The sequence below is a fragment of the Periplaneta americana genome, chromosome 12 (genome assembly GCF_040183065.1).
Source record: "Periplaneta americana isolate PAMFEO1 chromosome 12, P.americana_PAMFEO1_priV1, whole genome shotgun sequence".
Taxonomy (NCBI): domain Eukaryota; kingdom Metazoa; phylum Arthropoda; class Insecta; order Blattodea; family Blattidae; genus Periplaneta; species Periplaneta americana.
Window position 1 is genome coordinate 170,169,851 of NC_091128.1, and position 18,893 is coordinate 170,188,743.

Genomic DNA, 18,893 nt, shown 5'->3' on the forward strand with positions numbered 1-18,893 from the left:
ACACGCATTTCCCATATTTATTCTGTGTTTAATTTCCTCCCGAGTGTCATTTATATTTGTTACTGTTGCTCCCAGATATTTGAACTTCTCCACCTCTTCAAAAGATAAATTTCCAATTTTTATATTTCCATTTCATACGATATTCTCGTCACGAGACATAATCATGTACTTTGTCTTTTCGGGATTTACTTCCAAACCTATCTCTTTACTTGCTTCCAATAAAATTCCCGTGTTTTCCCTAATAGTTTGTGGATTTTCTCCTAACATATTCACGTCATCCGCATAGACAAGCATGGTTTACTTGTGAAAGTTACTATTGTTCGTACAGGAAAGTCATGAGCTCCATACAAATTCAAGTCAGATTAATAATGGTAGTGGTTAAAAGCGATCGTTTCTGTCATTGTTTACAGCCACTTATTCAAAAGGCACACTTCGCCATTGCCAGGGGTTTTTAGCAGTAATGAATTGAATGGGTGATCCAGAGGGAAATTTATGTCCCAAGGTCAAATTTCTGCCCTCTCCTGCGAGTTTTCAGGTATATATATATATATATATATATATATATATATATATATATATATATATGAGATTTTATATTTTAATTTTAAGTTATTTATGATAAATTAACTTGGAAACTAAGAGCAAAAAAATAACGGATCTCTTGTTTTGAATCCGAGTGGCTGTTAGCCTACAAATAGCAGAAACGTTATTCAAACCCGCAAAATTAAATGCTTACTTACAAGCACAACACTTCAAATGACAAATGATAAGCAATCTCCAAACAATGCAGTGTTGTGACAAAAGCGCTACGAACTTACGCATAATAATAATAATAATAATAATAATAATAATAATAATAATAATAATAATAATAATAATAATAATAATACCACATACTACTAAATAGCTGGAATAGTACGAATTAGGGATATATTGTTTATGTAAGCCTAGTAAAATCCCTTTTATTTCGGGTTAAAATAAAATAACGTAGGCTAGTGTATCTAAAATAATGTAAATAATTTATCAACAAGATAAAAATAACAAAAATGTGTTTTATGCCAAATAGAGGAATAATTCATGTGACGTGACACATTCAATCCAAGATCGTTCCTCGTATTATATAATTTTTCATTATTATTGTTCTATTTAATATATCAGTAGCAATATGGCCGCATTTACAACGGAAGAAAAGGTGAAAATAAATTAAGAGCCACAACGCGCTTCTGATTCGTGATTGGATGACGTTCAATTTACGTTTCTTTGCGTTACCTTGGCAATGTCAAATCAGCGCGTCGTACGTTCATTCATTTTAACGTTAACCGTAATCAAATACACGGAACTTGTATTTGTTAAACTTCACCGTAACGAAACGAACGTCGATCGTAATCTCGGCCTTACAAGCGTATCGAAATCGTTTTAAATAAGTTAACGTGTTTTCATGCAATACAATCCGTATTGAATACGATCCGATCCCACTTTTTAGGCGTGTCGCCATTGAATCCCCGTTTTCATTAAAGTTTCAATACGGTAAACGTATTTAAATCGATTTGAATACTCGATGAAAACTTAGTAATCGATTAAAAAAGTACGATACCGGTTGTCACTTCTGAATATCATCATCGATTGAAAACGGGCGGAACTACAACTACAATCATGTCATCGACTGTGAACATCCTCATCGATTCAAGGAGGGCAATAGTAGGTCCTAATTACTTACAGCGGCAGTAATATCAGTTCTGAGTAGACATATCGAACGATAAAACGAGCTAATTCGAAAGGAGTTCCTATTAACTGAGTAAAAATGGAATCTAATATGTTCTGAATAGTGTCTACAGACGTGGACAAATTATTAACAAAATTGAAGATTTTTATGATAATTCTGTTTACAAAATTTGACTTTTCAATTTAGACTACAGTTGACAATTTTGCATATTTCCATCATTACAGTAGATAGAAATATGCAAAAACGTCAACTGTAGTTTAAATTGAAGAGTCAAGTTTTGTAAAAAATATATAATAAAAATCTTCAATTTTGCTAACTATTTGTAAATTAGCAAAAATGTCAACTGCATTGAAGAGTCAAATTTTGTAAAAATATAAAACAAAAATCTTCAGTTTTGCTAATAATTTGGAAATATCCAAAATGTCAACTGAAGTCCAAATTGAAGAATCGAATTTTGTAAAAATATACAATAAAAACCTTCAGTTTTGCTAATAATTTGTAAATATCCAAAAATATCAAATGTAGTCCAAATTGAGGAGTTAAATTTTGAAAAATATACAATACAAATCTTCAATTTTGCTAATAATTTGGAAATACACAAAAATGTCAACTGTAGTCTAAATTGAAGAATCATATTTTGTAACAATATATAATAAAAATCTTCAATTTTGCTAATAATTTGTCCACGTCTGTATAATATCAAAGAAATCTAATTTGAATATTTCGGGATACGTCATCTTTCTTTAGTTGTCTCTTTACTTCAGAAAAGACGTAAAATGAAGATTTTCACATTGCGGTAAAATTCTACTATATCTGAATAAACTTTTTGGTTATAATGAACGTTAATTAAGAAATTATAATTTCAATAATCTCTTCGTCTCTGTGTATCTTCTTTAATATACTGTAAAAGGACTCTAACAAAAGTTACAATTTACGAATATTTCGCCTCTAATCAGGCCACATAGCTTAAACGTGGAGGTTTAAATATAGTAAACCTGTACATTTTTCAACTAAATAAAAACACAAAAAACCACTTGCTTGTTATTTGTCATAAAATATCAATTACATAAAATTACCTTTAAGAGAGTTCAACAACGATGAACCACAATCACAAACACCAGGTACGGTAGTCGAAAGGGGACCCTGTGTAGACGCATCTCCACGCCAACACTGACTCCAACTGCTCTGATTTGTTAAACATTTTAAACTTCACCAATCAGTTCAATTCCTTCGTCTCTTGTTCCAGCCAATCGTAATTTCCGATACTATATCAATAGTGGGAGAGCATCCCAACGCCGAAAGAATAATTCTTATGTTAGCAACTAGCTTTGGATCAATGAATATTTCTAGTATGTCGTAAGACATGCACGTGAAGTACTGTATACATTTGCAAATAGAAGGAGATATGGAAAGAATTAGTTCGGACTTCTCTTTTGGAAAACAGAAAACAAATTACATATTTTAATGTGGAAATAGACGGCAGAATGAAGTAAATTAAACTATTACAGCGACGTCAATTCATATAAAAGTAGGCTATGTATGGTTTATTTCTGAAAGTTGCTGTCGTCCGTATAGAAAAGCCACGAGCTCCATACATTTCAAGCCAGATTAATAATTAATTGCAAGGATTACAAGCGATCATTCTTTACAGTCACTTATTCAAGAGAACACATTTCACCATTCCCAAGCTTTTTATCAGTAATGAATTCAGAGGATGGTCCATGGGGAAATTATGTCCGAAGGCCGAAGTTCTGCCCCTCTCCTGCGAGTTTTCAACAGATTTTATAGTTTAATTTTAAGATATTTATGACAAGTTAACTTGGAAACTAAGTACAAAATTAACGAATATCTTGTTTTCAATCTGAGTACCTCAGTGATCAGACCTTCAACCTGTCATGCAGGCGGTACGGGTTAGGGTAAGTACACGTTGGAGCAACGATAAACGATGAAAGAAACGATCTAGCGACGCTTTGGTATAACCACAGTCTACTATATACAGTCGCGAAGCTTGAGGTGTTTTTTTGCAAATCTCGTGATAAAGCGCTCCAAGCGGTTAGCAACTAGAAACAATAGACTGTCCATGGTCGACTTTGGACTGTGTCGTATTTCTATCGAGTGCTAGCTCGTTGCGTATTTCACATTGATGCTTGTGAAATGTTCGTTATTGGTTGTAATGAAAATGTTAATGGCTAAAATATAATAATTGGAATAATAATATGGGACAAGGAGGAGACGTTTGTAGTGCTATAAATTGTAGCAACAGTAAGAGAAAGAGGCCAGAGTTATCCTTTGTCCGATTTCCGAAAGATTCAGAAAGGTTCCTGGCTTTCCACAAGAATGCTGTGCAGAAACAAACTCTTAATTTTGAAGTTCTTTGTGACTGTTAGAAAACATTATATCCTTAAATTTCACAATGAAATGTTTCAGTCTAACTGAAAGGACATTACATACCGGTTAAAGTTCTGTCACTTAGGCTGCTAAATTTCCAGAGAAATAAAGGTTAGGTCTACTTTTTTATCAGAGGATATATTTTTAATTGTAGGTATTAATTTTGTTATAATTTTTATGTGTTATTTTACTAAAGACGTAGAAAAATTAAGTTTGTTTTAATGAAATTTATTGATCACGTTTTATTTTCAAATCTGGTGGGATTATTATTGCTTAGGCCTACTTTTTTCTTCAAAGGATATGTTTTTAATTATAGCTTTTAATTTTGTTGTTATTTTTATTTGTTGCTTTACTAGAGACGTAGAAAAAGTCTGTTACAATAAAATTTATTGATCACGTTTTATTTCCAATTCTGGTGTGATTATTATTATTATTGCTTAACCTCGCCCCGTACGTAAGCCTACACTACAAGTATCGATACACGTAAGTTACTCCATTAATTCATATTTCCATTATTATTGTTGTAAAGGGAAATGCAAATTAATATTTATTGGTTTCATAGTTAAATATCGCTATAATCTTGAATGAGTGAAGCTATTATAGTAAATTTCAGTTCGTTTTGCACAAACAAAAAATTATATTAACTTATTTCTTGCAGGTATCTTGGAGTTTATGGTGGAATTTAATATACTTCATTAAAATAATAAATTAACTTTATGCATTTAATATTTCAATAATGGAAGGAAGGTGTTAATTTTTCCAAAAGAACACGACAACGAAAGTGTAACATATTTTGTCGGCTGCTAGGAGAGAGATCTGCGATGATGAGGCGATAGTAGCGATCCTAGTGGTGGGCAACTACCCATGTTTGCATTTTTACTACATATTGAGCTTCGCGACTGTATATAGTAGACTGTGGTATTATCAAAGAATCAAGTGTTCATATCGGAGCAACGAGGATGCGGGAAGCGAACATTTTGATTTATCAGTAGAAGATATTCTATGCATCCACTTAAAGAAAGAAGATATATATATATATATATATATATATATATATATATATATATATAGAAAATATCAGCTGCTAGGTTCAAGGTTAATATAGGCCTAACTTAAATACGTGCAAAATTGAACCCGTTTCTTATCTCAAAGCTAGTATAAATTCAGTGTGATGTGATTGATTCTTGTGACCACATAACGTATTACGAATAAATACATAACTGATCAATTTGTCAGTATCCATGATAATTAATTTAATATGCCGAAATAAAAATAAATCGATTAATATTCGGATATATTGATAACCACCGGTCATTATACAGATTAAATATAATCTTAATCAGAGATCGTATGAACGACAAGAGCGAAGAAAATGAAATGTTTCTTTTTCGTCGCTTTTATCGTGTATCTTCGCTTTTACCGTTACTCCAATATGCACACCTCAATAACAATGCATGCTTCAATTCTCCCTGATATAGCATCGCTGCTTCTTTTATCGTTTATCGTCGCTCCAACGTGTACGTACCCTTAGGGTCCCGGTCTGGCCTAGAAAAAAATCCATAGTGACACTTGTGTCTGACGAAGTCACTACTGGTGTATTTCGCCTGGTTCTGCCATTCTCCATATTGGCCATCAACGGCTGTCGATCATGAGCGCCAATTTGTGGGGGGAAAGATTGCATAAGCAACAATGACAGTATTACAAAAGCGCCACTGACATCATCATCCAATTCAAGCACTAGACCTAGTGGTCTGTTGCGGTCATGCCATCTTTTTATGGTCTTCCAACAGAGCGTTGTCCAGAAGGGCGGTAATGTATCACTGCCTTTGGCCATTTTTCTGTTGGCATTCTCTAGACATGCTGTTTCCAATTAACTATATATTATAGATTTGAAGAAAATTTAATATAGGTTGGACGTTCAATTCTTCCAAAATTTATGTATTTCGTTTTGTATATCAAAGTGTGTATCGTGCCGTTTTTCTCATGAATTTCATTTCGTTGGTAGTTATACGTTGAACTTTTTTTTTTGTCAAAGTCCAGGCTTCTGGTCCAAAGACTAAAGAACGTCGTGCTAAAATGTTGTACAGTAGTGGCCAAAAAAAAAAAAAAAAGAAAAAAAACCGGACCGACCCTTGTATCTGACTTCAGAGCCTTGTTCACTCCACAGCACGATAGACTGGTAACTAAGACTTTCGTGGTTCGAATCCTGTCTGGAAAGGAAACTTTTTTTTGTTCCTTATTCAAATGCATCCCCAATACTTTTCGATTGCAGCGATACTTTATTACTTAATTAACTTATTATTCCCAGAACATGAATTTCACCAGCAATCGAAAAGCTAAATGTTATGTTTTATTTAACGACGCTCGCAACTGCAGAGGTTATATCAGCGTCGCCGGATGTGCCGGCACACTTAAATGCCATCGACCTGGCCCGGGATCGAACCCGCAATCTTGGGCATAGAAGGCCAGCGCTATACCAACTCGCCAACCAGATCGACCAAACGAAAAGTATTGGGAATAAATTTGAATAAGGAACAAAAAAAAGTTTCCTTCCCAGGCAGGATTCGAACCACGAAAGTCTTAGTTACCAGTATCGTGCTCTGGAGTGAACAAGGCTTTGAAATCAGCTACAAGGGTCGGTCCGGTTTTTTTTTTTTGCCACTACTGTACATCTTTAATCTCGTATGTTTCTGTAGGTAATAAATTAGGTTTGAAAACTGAATTGATATTGCCGATAACTTTTGCAAAATGATTTATTTTAGAATCGATATCCTTTTCTTTTTCATATGAAAGACGGTGCCCTAAATAGTTAAATGTGTTCACTTATTCTATAATTCTGTTTTCAATACAGATTTTATTTCTTATTCGATATTTACCTTTAAACGTCGTAACTTTTGACTTTCCTACAGAAATGGTCATATTATAGTCTTCTGCAACTGGTCGTATTAAAAAGCGCTAACATTAGTATAGGAAAGTTGCGTAGTGAAATATGTGGAAAATGTGTGAAAATGTAAATTTGATAACATAGCTCCGGAAATAAGCTAATCATAGTCAACAATGGTTGATATGGTAAATATGATTTAAAATAAAACGCTTCTACTCACACATACTGCAGTTGCGAAAAAAAAATGGTCATGCACAGCTGTCACCTGCTGAAATATCGATTTGCTAATTGGATAAAAATTGTAAATTAGTTTGAATTCTTAACATAACTATTTCACTATCAATATGAGCATGCAGAAATTGCTTGCGTTTATTAGCAAGAACTTACCTTGTTTAACACGCTGACTGCCAGAGTGTTTTATGTAGAGTTTGAAAAAAAGTCAGACATACAACAAAACAAATAGTAATATGCGTTACAAGAGCGATATGTTGAAGTTTTCATGTTCGAGGAAAAGTTTGAAAAAGCGAAACGTAGTTGAGCTTTTTTAATTTCCGAGAATTGAAAGAAAACATACCGCTCGTGTATCGTACATTATTTTGTACGAAGATCGTTTATTACATACCTGAAAGACGAATTTCTAATTAGTTGCAATGAAATCTCCATCTTGGTTTCTGTTCAATGACGGCAAATTTGCAAAACAAAAATATCTATCTTCAACATTGTTGCTTTAAAATGTTTTCTGTGTTTACTGTACTCCAGCAGGCCGTGATATACGTCTGTCTTTTTTTTTTCCCCCAGTCTATAAATGCGAACTTAAAAAAACGGCTTCCTTATTATTACGTGCATCACGAATGCAGGAACTTTAGTGGAGTTGTAGAGATTACTTACTTTTTGCAAATATTTAAAAACAATAATTAACAGTGCAATTTAGGTGAAATTGCAGTGGTAAGTTTCCAATTTATAATTATTACTATATTGAACGTCTCTAAAAATAATATGTTAAAAGCCTAAAGCAGTAAAATCAATAATTATGTCACAGGAAATCAGGAGCAGTCGGAGTCTAAAATCTTTTAAGTACACTCTACTTAGAAATGTCTTTAATGAACAGAACTAGACTCTTGCGGAAGTTTCTAAATAGTCTTAAATGACCAAGTTATTTTTTTCTCCTCTCTCTTCTTTTTTTTTTCTCTTTTCTTTTTTTATTATCTTCATATATTACTTAATCATTTGTGTTTGTATGTCATTTAGTAGGACTCTGCTAATCAACATTTTATGTCTTGTCACCCATATGTATTCTCCAATTAGTATATTAACTGAATAATATATCTCAAGTAAATTAATCGTCCAATTTGTCTCGGGCATTTTAGATCTTATAAATTGTGTGTTTGTGTGTGTGTATGTGTGTGTGTGTTCCCCTTATGTTATGCAACTGATTTTGATTATGTGTAATTTTCTACTTTATTTTATATATTATGTAACTGATCTTGACTATTTGTAATTTTATATTATGTAACCGATCTTGACTATTTGTAATGTTATATTATGTAACCGATCTTGACTATTTGTAATGTTATATTATGTAACCGATCTTGACTATTTGTAATTTTATATTATGTAACCGATCTTGACTATTTGTAATGTTATATTATGTAACCGATCTTGACTATTTGTAATGTTATATTATGTAACCGATCTTGACTATTTGTAATTTTATATTATGTAACCGATCTTGACTATTTGTAATTTTATATTATGTAACCGATCTTGACTATTTGTAATTTTATATTATGTAACCGATCTTGACTATTTGTAATTTTATATTATGTAACCGATCTTGACTATTTGTAATTTTATATTATGTAACCGATCTTGACTATTTGTAATGTTATATTATGTAACCGATCTTGACTATTTGTAATTTTATATTATGTAACCGATCTTGACTATTTGTAATTTTATATTATGTAACCGATCTTGACTATTTGTAATTTTATATTATGTAACCGATCTTGACTATTTGTAATGTTATATTATGTAACCGATCTTGACTATTTGTAATTTTATATTATGTAACCGATCTTGACTATTTGTAATTTTATATTATGTAACCGATCTTGACTATTTGTAATTTTATATTATGTAACCGATCTTGACTATTTGTAATTTTATATTATGTAACCGATCTTGACTATTTGTAATTTTATATTATGTAACCGATCTTGACTATTTGTAATTTTATATTATGTAACCGATCTTGACTATTTGTAATGTTATATTATGTAACCGATCTTGACTATTTGTAATTTTATATTATGTAACCGATCTTGACTATTTGTAATGTTATATTATGTAACCGATCTTGACTATTTGTAATTTTATATTATGTAACCGATCTTGACTATTTGTAATTTTATATTATGTAACCGATCTTGACTATTTGTAATTTTATATTATGTAACCGATCTTGACTATTTGTAATTTTATATTATGTAACCGATCTTGACTATTTGTAATGTTATATTATGTAACCGATCTTGACTATTTGTAATTTTATATTATGTAACCGATCTTGACTATTTGTAATGTTATATTATGTAACCGATCTTGACTATTTGTAATTTTATATTATGTAACCGATCTTGACTATTTGTAATTTTATATTATGTAACTGATCTTGACTATTTGTAATTTTATATTATGTAACCGATCTTGACTATTTGTAATTTTATATTATGTAACCGATCTTGACTATTTGTAATTTTATATTATGTAACCGATCTTGACTATTTGTAATTTTATATTATGTAACCGATCTTGACTATTTGTAATTTTATATTATGTAACCGATCTTGACTATTTGTAATGTTATATTATGTAACCGATCTTGACTATTTGTAATTTTATATTATGTAACCGATCTTGACTATTTGTAATTTTATATTATGTAACCGATCTTGACTATTTGTAATTTTATATTATGTAACTGATCTTGACTATTTGTAATTTTATATTATGTAACCGATCTTGACTATTTGTAATTTTATATTATGTAACTGATCTTGACTATTTGTAATTTTATATTATGTAACCGATCTTGACTATTTGTAATTTTATATTATGTAACCGATCTTGACTATTTGTAATTTTATATTATGTAACTGATCTTGTCTATTGTAATTTCCTACTATATTTTATGTAATTTCTAAGGTATTTTCTTTTGTGTTGTTTTGTAATCAAATTTTGTATCTCATGTATATTATTGAAACCTGGTTGAGTGGAAGAGAAGGCCTCATGGCCTTAACTCTGCCAGGCAAAATAAACCTACTACTACTACTATGTCACTTAAGCGGTAAGAAGAGGGAAATTGTTACATGTGTTAGGTTGGGAATACTGAATGTGGAATTTTAGACTTACCGCGGATTGGTTTTGTGCGGAAACCAAGCAAATACGCACGATCTCGCACAAACTAATTTTATTACCTCAACTAGTCCTTCTTTTGTAATATATGTCCATCGTAATTTCAAATATTACCTAGAAATAATTTAACAACCGGTTCGGACGAACCGGCCGAATATCACCACTGGGTAGAGGAATTTCGAAAGACATTTTTTCAAACTTGATTCCTGTGGTTTCCAGCGGAAGAATAGCTTAACATGTACTGTCTTCGCGCTACGAGTTGGCGCGGGGAGTAGATAGGCGGGACGGGGGAACTTTACACTACACTCTGACCTGAAAACTTCGTCCACTTACTTGGCTACACGGGGACGGAGTCAGACATAAAAGATTCCGCATCTTCGATGCTGTCGCTATGACTATCATTATCACATTTTTCAAAATTTCTGGAGTATGATCTGTCCATGATAATCGTCTGTTTATGTTCCAGCCGTGTATATTAATTCGAATCTCTCAACAAAGCCATTAGCCCCACCGCCCCCATCCTGATGAACAACAATGAGTGTTCTGGACACATTTACGGTAGTCAAAACTCCCGTAACATTTTTATCCTGCCAGAACTTGGGAAACGTTAAATTGGTAGGCCTATCTATCCGCATTTCGTCCAGATACAAAATCGGTTTTTCCACTTTCCTAAGCTTTCTTATTTGCTGTAGATATCTTCACGTATTCCAATTTACAGTGATTTCCTCAAATTTTTTGCTGCACACTTCTTCCACCTGAAATCCTTTTTCTTCAGTATTCGTCTTAATGTTGTCTTTCATTTCAAATCAATTCTCTCTTGTAGCAGGGGTAAAAGCTTGTTACTACTTTTTTTTTAGTTGGTTATTTAACGACACTGTAATAACTATGTATTAGCTTCTTCAGTGTCGATTGAATTGATGATGGCGAGATGGTATTTGGCAAAATGAAACCAAGGATTCGCCATAGATTACCTGACATTCGCCTTCCGCTTGGCAAAACCTCGGAAAAAACTCAACCAGGTAGTCAGCGCAAACGGGAATCGAACTCACTCCCGAACACAACTGTAGATCAGCAGGCAAACGCGCTACCTCCTGAGCTACGCCGGTGGCCTCTTTCTTTTTCAAATAAAAATTCTCAATTATATCTTATTTGTCAATCTCCCGTCGAAGTCATCTACATTTGCGTTTCGGTAGTCTGGACGTTTACATTTTTTTTCTCACTCAGGTGTCGACAACGCACTTTCTTCTGTGCAGTCTTTCATTTCATTCCTTATACGCTGTATTGTTCTTGTGGATAGATTAGAGTACTTTTCTACCTTTGCTATAGGTTTCGTAAGAGGAATGCAAAGGCACTGTTGTTCTTTTTCTTCATCACAGAATTATTTTGCACTTCTAATAATATTCCTTTCTTCGCTATAGATTGTCAATCCTTGTTTCCTCTTTGTCGACATATTTACAATAAACAAAAAACTGCTATAAGCCTAAATAACAGTATACAATAACATAAATTCTATTAACTATATTATTATCAACACTATTAACACGAAAAGCAAAGGATAACTAAAGCAATACAAGATTTGTGGTATACTGAAAACAATTGTCTTGTTGAAACTAATAAAACACTACAGTAAAAACCCCACTATTATTTTCACAAGGTTGCAAAGATTCATAGACACGTGCAGTAGATGTTTGTGAAACAGGAATATTGCAGTGAACAGCGCGGTGCGCATGCGCGACTGTTTCCCCTCCGCCCCGTCTAAGTACTTCAGCCGCCTTCTCCTGGCGTGACAACAGTAGTTGTTACTTTGAATGGGGTTTGAAACACCATCACGCCACGCCACAAAACTATCGATTCCCCAAGTGCTCGGCTCAGAGCATTGTAAGAAGTTTTACTTGAAGAAACTTCGTAGTAAATTTACTTTATCTAATCCAATTTTAATGAAAAGGATAGAACTTAACATTCAAACCCATTCTTAACTCTTTGTAACAGATGTCACTCACAAGCAAACATTTTCATGGGGTAGATTAAAAAAAAAGTTTTTTTTCTTCCACCATGTTAACAATGGCAACAAGTGTTTATACAAATTTTGGCCACTCGAGCGCAATTACGAGGGCCGTTTACAGAAGGAAAACACAGTTTCGTGGAAAGATTTATTGGAACAGATACAGCGATCGTTGAGCTATTTTTCAACATATTCCCCACCGGAATTGGGACATTTGTCAACCATGGGATCAACTTTTGTATCCCTGAGTCGTAGAAGTCTCCACCTGGGATGGAAGCAGTGTGTGACAGCCGTCTGCACCTCTCTGTATGATAAATGTCTCAATTCCGGTGGAAATATGTTGAAAAATAGCTCAACAATTGCTGTATCTGTTCCAATACATTTTTCCAATGAAATTGTGTTTTCTTTCTGTAAACGGCCACAAGGAAACTTGTTTTACGGCCCTCGTAATTGCGCTCGAGTGGCAAAAATTTGTATAAGCACTTGTTTTGACATTATTAACATGGTGGAAGAAAAAAATAACTATTTTTTATCTGCGAGAATGTTTGTTTGTTAGATAACGACTGTAGAGAAAAAAATGGAAACACGACCATTTCAAAATTTCACAGCCTTCTGTATGTAATGAATTAATGATACTGGCTGACGTACATAACATAGGCTACTCTTTGGACAGACTCTTGGTAGTGGAGAGTATAATGCTCTGTAGCACGATTCACACGATATTCTTTGTCAATATTTTGGGAAGACACCTGCCTACGGCGAGACCAAAAGGCTGCTAAATGTTTGTCTGTGTACCTAGTCTCAGTGGATGATACCGTTAGTATTTAAATGCAGTTCTTACTGTCATTTAAAATCAATCCCTTGTTACTTGTTGTTAACATTTTAAATTTCATAGTTATTATCAAAAAAAAAAAATCACTACATTTAAAATGACACTGTAAGATCTAAATTATAATTATTCGTTAAGATGTAGTGTTAAAATAAAGCCATAAATTGAAAATTTTCTACATTTCATTTGACGGGAAGAAAATAAAAATAAAAGTCCTCCTCCCCCTCCAAATTGTGCTTGACTGTTCGTCATTCACTCATACCAAACCAGTTATGTAGACAAATGAAAGTAAAATAAATTTTCTCCCATCAATTTACTTCTTTTGTTATAAGCAAATAAAAATTAAAGATTTTGTTCTTTTTGTAATTTTCTCTAATTTTATTTGCGTTTTCTTTTCAAGAAAGTTAAAAGTTTGTTACGTTTTCGAAAACATACTATGAGATTACATCACATTTTTCTCAATAAAGAGGCCAATTTTCGACGGGAAGTAAAATTCCAGCACGTTTCCTCTTTCAAAACCCTTACGTGGAAACAACTGTATACTGGGTTGGAAAAGAAAGCCGAATCGAAGTCGCTATCGATTTGAAATATTATCGTGTTACGAGGACTTCGCTTAGGAAACAATAGAAACAGAGATACTGGCCGTATATATCGATTGTAACAATGACAGCACACATGAATAATAAGGAAGGCTGTGGAATACCATATAAATTGCAGTTTTTCACTATTTTCGTGTAATAATGTTATTAATGTTGTAAAATAAAAGTATACGAATAATCTATACTAATAATAAATCTGTAGCCGAAATTTTTCTGGTAATTTTCGATTTTCCAAAAATAATTGGTCCTAACATATATAATTAACCACCCTGAAACCGAAAATCGCTTTTTTGAAATGTTTGTTTGTATGTCTGTCTGTCTGTCTGTATGTTTGTTACCTTTTCACGCGATAATGGCTGAACCGATTTCGATGAAAATTGGAATATACATTAAGTTTGTTGTAACTTAGATTATAGGCTATATGGCATTCAAAATACATTATTTAAAAGGGGGGTTATAAGGGGGCCTGAATTAAATAAATCGAAATATCTCGCTTATTATTGATTTTTGTGAAATATGTTACATAACAAAAGTTTCTTTAACAATGATTTCTGATAAGTTTTATTCTCTGAAAAATTTTGATAGGACTGATATTTAATGAGATAAATGAGTTTTAAAATTAAAATAACTGCCATCTAAGGCCGTGTATTGAAATAAAAAACAAATGACTTCGTCTATAAGGGACCTTGGACACAACAATCGAAAGCTATGAAACATAGCCTACAAACAATGTTTCTGTGTTTGTATGAAGTAATATAGGAAGCTAAATTAACCGATTTGTTTAAATAATTATTATTTCATCATTGGAAAGTGTAGTTTCTCTAGATGGACATAATGCTATAATGTTATTACAGTAACTTGTGAGTGAATCGAGGACAGGTAAGATTAAAATAGCTTCTTATGCACAGAAAACTTGATAGGTTATTCTGTATATTCATTTCCTGTATTTCTTATAATAATATTTATGAACATATTCATTTTTATCTCAGAGAATTAACAAACAACGAGAGTGTATTGATTTAGTATGCAGTAATAGTACGTTAGCTTAGCAATCCATTATTTTATAATTCAAATTTTAACTATGCTCAATTGAATCGTGTTAAAATACACAAAACATATATGCAATAAATGCAATGCAAAAAAATTGGGTAATGAGCCAAGCAGATTATGTTGCGCTGTTGTAAAAGTTGTTCTTCCTGAGATTCAAGAGCTCCCACAACAAATTAAAAACTTTCTAATTCGAGTACATCCGTTATCAACACGCTTTTTCATAATATAATATAATATAAACATAATAATAAATCTGTAGCCAAAATTTTTCTGTTAATTTTCGCTTTTCCAAAAATAATTGGTAATAACAATTAAGAAACATGTTAAAGGAATTGTCATTGCACCAAATGAGTGTCTCTGGATCAAGATGATCGCATTTTAATTATTTGGATGCAATTTAAATTAAGTGACATATTAAACGATTTATCCTTCTATCAAACACGAATGTTCCGTGGATCAAATGTCCTATTTTAATTATGTAATTACTTTATATTTATTTCTAACGGGTGCAGCGGAGCGCACGGGTACGGCTAGTTAAAAATAAATTCATATTAAATAATAAGGTGCATATGTCATAAAAATCGTATTTACATGTTTTTAAAAAACGAATATTAGGAAAATAACCTCACCATGGTTACTAAAGTCCTCAGAAAACGATATAATTTCGTATCGGCATTTCTTTTGCAGCCCAGCGTACGTGTTTTTCAAGCAGGGAGGAATAAAAGCTGAAGAATGCGTAATGTTATGCATACTGTACACCTGGTGTCGTACCTCTCTGTATTTCATACGTAAAAGTGAAAAATATAAAAGCAAAAAACAGAAGAAATCACCACTTACACATTGAATATGGTGAATCCGGGAAAAAGTATTGTTATCACAACAGCATTTTGTATAATTAATTAATGAGACATTGAATACAAATGTCACAACAGATGGCAGACACGTTGTAAAGGTCACTTCAGCATCTGCGTCCATTAGAATGACGTCATGGTCGATCAGTCATGGATCGGAGCCCAGGTTCCTCAGAAAAATTCTACAGGTTCAACAGTGAAGCTGGCAATGCACTGTCCACAACATGTCCCCTTGGCAAGTCGTATCACCACAGCTTATGATGGCGATTGTGAGCTCAGGTTTGGAGGGGACGACGGGCTATAATCAAACGAAACAAAATTCCATAGTTATCTTACAGAGACTTAAAACTACTACTGGGTGTTCATTTCAAAGTGTGTCATGACGTCACTGTTGTTGGGTCACCGATTTGAAGCGAGTTTCAGCTTATATGTTAGAGAAGTTGCCTATTATTTAAGGCGTTCTTCAATCTGAACTTGAGAACGTGTACGGTATAACTTGAACGTCGTAGCAACAGATGGCGGTCTGTACGGTCTGTGTGCTACCATAACCTCTTTCGAACTGTGTTTTGCGCAGGCAAGTCGTACGCAGGGTATTTGTTATCATCGGTTGCGTACGGTAACATTCCACAACACAAATCAAATGCTCCGTGTCCATGTTGACCGTCGAAGTTAATGTCAACAAATACGTAAGTAATCGTCTTAACCCTCTCCCCATATCCCGACAGTACGTATTTCCAAACAGTTCACATTCCTGCCACTACCGGCGTTACCGTACGTATCGGTACGTACTCTTTAGAATGAACGCCGTACTTGCTAGGCAGCTTTTCTGCCTCTTAGGTTATACACCTCTGCGGAAGTGTAGGAAGATTGAATTCTCTAGGCTCATCGGCTAGCCACATGACGGCATACAGCGAGCCATGACACATTTTGAACTGAACACCCAGTATATTATACAGGGTGTTTAATGTAAAAAACAAAATAATAATAATAATAATAATAACAATAACAATGATAATAATAATAACACTAATAATAATAATAATAATAATAATAATAATAGTCAACGAGTCAAAATCAGAAAAAGAGATAAAATATCAGGCGAAAATGGAATAGCGAGAGGAGTACACCAAGGATGCCCTTTATCACCTTTCCTGTTCAACATATAGGAAAGGATTTAGTGAAGAACTGTTCTCAGATCATGTGAGGAGTGATAGTAGGAGGAAGACGAATAAAATGCAAAAGATTTGCTGCTGATATGGCGTTGTTAGCAGAAGAGAAGACAATACTATAGGACATGCTACTGGAGTTAAATAACAGCTCTGAGCAGTATGTGATGAAAATATATGCAAACAAGACGAAGACCATGGTTATAGGAAGAAAAACAAAGAAGGTAAACTTGCGACAGCTTCAGATACTTGGGTGTACTGTAAGCAGTGAAATGAGCTGCATTCTAGTAGTCTAATAAATGTTGATGCCACGATGATCTTTCCTACAATTTAAGTTATTTGTTAATTTATTTATATGATTTATTTTTACTGGTACTGGCAGACTTAAAGCCATAAGATCTTCTCTTCCACTCAACCAGTATAAAAATACATAGCAAATATAAATAACATCATTAAAGAAAACAATATAACACCAACAATAATAATAATAATAATAATAATAATAATAATAATAATAATAATAATAATAATAATAATAACAATGTTTTTAGTTACATGTAATTCTAAAGAGTTAAACAATTACAATTTAGTGTTAAATAAGACAATTTGGATCGAAGGAATGATTAACAAAATGAAGAAAAATTGATATATTAAAAATAAATATTGCACATATGTAATATTTGAAGAAAGGTCATATTCTACAAACGAAAAGCAGTCTTTCTAACAACCGCTTTTGAAAGTAGTAAATGTCTGGCAGCCCCTTACACTACACATACTAAAATACGTTATTTTCACTATTGCACTATTATAAATAATGACGCTTTTGTAATAGTATATTACGATACAAGGTTCGGAAGTGCTTTTACAAAATCGTTTTTCAATTTCCGAGATTTTGTAATGTACTTCACAAACGTGTATTGTACAGTATTTTTTGCAGATAGGCTAGTATATTTCGAAAATAACATTTTTAAAAATCTTAATATACATATCTCTGATCACACTATGAACAGCTGACTGATGTTAGCAGTCTGACCAACATACAAACTTCACCATCAACTTCAATGTGAAAGAGTAAAAAATGATTCAGATACTTGTAATATTTCGTGTTCAATTGGAATAATATTTATTTGTTTTTGTTAAGTGAAGCTTGAATTGTTTAAATAGTTCAGTACATTTCAAGTGCAGTGATCTGTTTCGTATAATGTATATTAATTAACACTGTCTTTTTCGTACGAGTTTTACGTGCATTGTAGGATTATAGCTTACATAGAAGGCAGTGGTTTTCAGTAGAACTCTAGTTATTTGTAATATTTCAACATACTTATCTAGGTTGGCAACTCTGAATTTAGTAAAATCAACTTTCAATCGTTGCGGCCGTTTGCTGTAACGACGAAAAAAAACACTATCGTGCAAAAACATTATTTACACTATTGCATAGAATTTAGAAAATAAGTAGGCCGAAGTATTATGAAATAAAATATCTTGCACTACAATATACAATACTGTACATTGTAAATAATGCTTGATCAATGTACGCATACATTCTTTATTATTATGTAAATAATCAAAATAGCGTATTGTAGTAAGTGTAAATAGTTTAGTTTTTAAAATCTTCATTGAACATCATCAATCACCATCTCTATTCATGTTTATAATATTCATTGTATATTATTTATTTTCACCACATCTTGTCGCAGAATATTCTTTTTTAAAATTTCATTATGTGTTTTTTCAACATTAATTTACACTTTTATTTTGTTCGTTTGAATTGATTAGGATGCCGATATCTTAAATCCAAGATTTGGACGGTTATCATTTCGATTTGATTGATAGGCCCTATTAGTGTAATTGTTAACCCTTAAATTGGCAAAACTTCATTTCTCACACTAGTTTATTAAACCGTGTCGGACCGTAAAGAAAACAATTATCGCAATGTCTATATTTTATATGTTGTGCAATATCATAGTATTGTGAAATTTTTATT